Source organism: Tupaia chinensis, unplaced genomic scaffold, assembly GCF_000334495.1.
Source record: "Tupaia chinensis unplaced genomic scaffold, TupChi_1.0 Scaffold000042_1, whole genome shotgun sequence".
Taxonomy (NCBI): Eukaryota; Metazoa; Chordata; class Mammalia; order Scandentia; family Tupaiidae; genus Tupaia; species Tupaia belangeri.
In genome coordinates this window covers 617,668-621,656 of record NW_006159497.1, presented here as the reverse complement: position 1 = coordinate 621,656, position 3,989 = coordinate 617,668, and positions in this window count along the sequence as shown.

The following is a 3,989-nucleotide window of genomic DNA, read 5'->3' as shown; positions in this document are numbered from 1 at the left end:
GACCCTAAAAAGGAACCCAGAGAGAAAAAAAAATGACTCAGAGAGAATAAAAGTACAAATAAATCATCTCTGAAAGATAAGAGAGAAGCTATTGCATCTACAAAGCAAGAAGAAGGGGTGGAATGAGTGGGGAGAGAATGTTCAAGAATCAAAGAACACAAAGGAAATATTATAACATATTTAAAGAAATTTAAAGGAAATGCTATAACTTTTTTTTTTGAGAGATTTTCACTGTAGGGCGCGTGCGCTCACCAGACAGACAGAGAGAGACATAGAGACAGAAAGCGAGAAATCACCCCCCAGGGGGGATGGTCACGCCGCAATCCCTTCTCCTCCATTCTCCTCTCAGGATCTTGGGCACGCATGGACACGCGCCCGGTGTAAGTTTTAAGCCACTGGGTCCGGGACACGAACCACGGTCGACTACGTGGGAATCCAGCGACATAGCCATTACGCTAACTGCTGATTCCCTATAACATATTTTTAAACATTAAGAATGTTTAAAGAATAAATTCAAATAAGTTTCAGAATATAAAATAAAAAGACAAAGAGGTCAACAGTTTATGTTTATTTTTTTAAGTTGAAATGAATTTTAATATTCAAATAATAAATGTTTTAGATATAAAGAGCAGAAAATAAAAACGGGATATGATTGTCCAAAAATATTAACTAAATACACTTTCTAGAACTGAAGAATATGTCTTCTTGTATTGAATACGTCCATGTTAAGCTAAGGAAGGAAGGAAAAAAGGGGGAGAAGAAGAGAGCATAAAAGGGAGAAAGGAAGAATCTCACAACAAGATACATCATTACTTAATTTCAGAATGTCTAAGACATAGGATAGTTACTAAAAGATTCTAGGGAGGGGATAAAATTGGGGAAAAAGCAACATGTCATCTTTTAGTTTGTTTTTGCACTGCTAACAGAAAAATCTTAGCCTGGGCAATTTTGCAAGGAAGATAGTAGTTTATTTACAAACTCATGATTCAGGAGGATGGAAAGCACAAAGGTCTAGCCCTACAGCATGAAAGATGAGCATGTATAGAGAGGAGTAAGCTCTCTTGCAAATTCTAGCCTCTTCTCAAAAAATCTAGACCTTACTGGATTTCACAAGACATCATTAATGTATTCATGAGAGAGTTGCCTCCATAATACAATTACCATGAACCGTGAACCAATCACCACTCACTAAGCCTCACCATCTTCCAACATCAAATTCTAAAACACAAACCTTTGGAGACTAACCATAATCCAAAACACAGAAAGTACTAAGAATGAGAACAGCATTTGACATCTCAAAGAAACACTAAATGCTAGAAGACTCTGTATAAATGTTATCAATGTTTTGAATAAAAAGTATTTTCAACTTTGCTTTCTATACCTAGCCAAACTATCAAGCAAGCAAAAAAAGGTAAAATAAAATATTTCAAATGTGCAAGTATAAAAAAAAAGTCCTGTTCATGCAGCCCTTTTCAGAAAATAACTTGAAGATGAGTTTTAACAAAATGGAGTGGTGTGTCAAGAATGAGAAATCTAAGGGATCCAGTAAACAAGAGACCCAAGATCAAAATGAAGAAGACATTGATGATAGCAGTGCCCCAGGCCAGAGACCAAATAGAGGGAGAAGAGTGTTTACAGACCGCAGTTTGTGTTTGTGTTTGAGTTAGAATTGTCTATAGCTGAAATATTCTTGAAGCATGTATCAGAAATTATGCTAATTATTGAAGTTATATTGTTTTAATTATTATATTATATGGAATATAGCTATTACACATTTTTTGTCATTATAAAAATAATTTTTGTGCTATTTTCACCTCACCAGAAGAAAATATTTGAATGGATTTCCCTCACATTTTAAAGAAATTAGATGAAAAATATAATCTATTAGGTCAATATGTATTTTACTTGGAAAGCCAAGAAGAAGGTACAGCTGATACTGATGTGCAATGAGAGAGATGACTGCCAGTCTCTTGACAATATCAGTGGAGAAAAAGACAGAAAAAATAAATTGCCTTTAAAAATGGGTCCTAAATCAAAAGTACTAGGAAATATGATTCAGGCAATGGGAATTAATTCATTGCTGTGTTGCTTCCCACAGGGGCAACTCTAGCTATCCTTGGGTAACAGCAGGGATTAATTCATGCAGTGAAGGCTGAGGATGCTCCCCGGCAATACCAGAATTCCCTGTTCACAAAGAGCTCACACAGTAGAAAGAGACACATAAGCAGTAACCTGAGAGTATCCAAGGCCGGAGGGTAGTGCGCTGGTACTACAAGCTCTGTGAAGGTAGATCTACATGGGAAGGTTCAGGATTTAAGTATCGAGACCTCCCTGTGATCCAGACTGGATGAGGTGGGGGATGGATCACAGCATCAGAACCCTATTGGCATTGATTTTCTCGCTCTCTGTCTGTCTTTCTGTCTCTCTGTCTGTCTTTCTATCTCTCTCTCTCTCTCTCTAGATATATATATGTACATACATATATATATATATATGAATATATATATATGAATATATATATATATCTCTCTCATGCAAGAAACAAATAGATGAACTTTCAAAAAATTTGAGATTATGGGAACCAACAGTTAGCGTAATGGCTATGTCACTGGCTCCCACGTAGTCGACCGTGGTTCGCATCCCAGACCCAGTGGCTTAAAACTCACGCTGGGTGCGTGTGCGTGCATGCCCAAGATCCCGAGAGGAGAATGGAGGAGAAAGGATTGCGGCGTGACCATCCCCCCTGGGAGGTGATTTCTCACTTTCTGTCTCTATGTCTCTCTCTGTCTGGCGAGCGCACGCACCCTATAACGAAAATCTCTCCAAAAAAAAAAATTGAGATTATTGCTTAATAAAGACATAAAATCGTAGTCCAGAAAAGGGATTGATCCATAATTCCTGAAGAACCTTGATTTTCCTACTGGAAAGTCTCCTGGAAAAAGTAGGAATCTGCCAGATAGGAGGAGGAGCTGAACTGGCACTTTGGGTAGGTGGAAGTACAGATTTACACAAATGTGTCCATAGGACAGGGAAAGGATGTAGAGATGATATGCAAGCTACAGCCAAATGGAAAGGATCTCAACCTTCCACATGCCAAACGATAACTTCTAACGTTTATACAAACCTTTTTTATATAGCAGGCTCTATGCTTAGCACATACATTAAACACTTGTCTCTGAATTAAGGACTTAGAACCACCTAGAAGCTGTGAAGCAGAAGCAATAGAATGGGGGAGCAACGTGGAGTGGGGGAGAGTGGCTGGAGCAATTCCTGAATGCAGGATGAGTTATTCTGGACAGTAAGAATGCAAGGGGGTCTTCAAATGTTTATTGAAAATACATATTACAACCAAAAAACTACACATATATTTCAAAAATAGTTTGCATCAAAATATGCTTGTACTTTACATTTTCACAAATTTTTTGAAGTCTGCTCATATTTGGAAGTTAAAACTGGATTTGGGGAAGAACAATCGTGCCTCTGCTACTACCCTCAGATGCACATCTAGGCATGTGTCGTCCTGTGTGGCATTTCACCAACCTGCTACTCGTTAGTTAATTAGTGTGTACGTTAATGTCCCCTTATCCCTGACACAAGAGAAAAGGCAAGAGAAGTGGACACAGCTTGCCTAGATTGGAGCTTTCCAACAGATTGTGCACTGCAAGGAGCAAAGTGGATAGATTGACTTTGTGAGCTGTTGAAGCAGGAGAAAGTTCGATAAGTCAGCTGTCAGCGTAGGGTCCCTTGCAGGCTCAGGAATTTCAATTTCAAAGTACAAGAGATTGAAGTCTTGAAACACAAGATCATCAAACGCTAATGATTCCTGAATTCTGCTGGGGGCATAGAGGCAGGTAAGAAAGTGGCTTTCAGGAGGGTGCACACACACTGAGAGCACCTCTTGCACTAGATTAATTCTGCAGGCGTTGCATGGAGAGAAGGAAACTTGAATGTGAGGGGTGGGCTGTGCGAGATGGTTCAAAGACATGGGA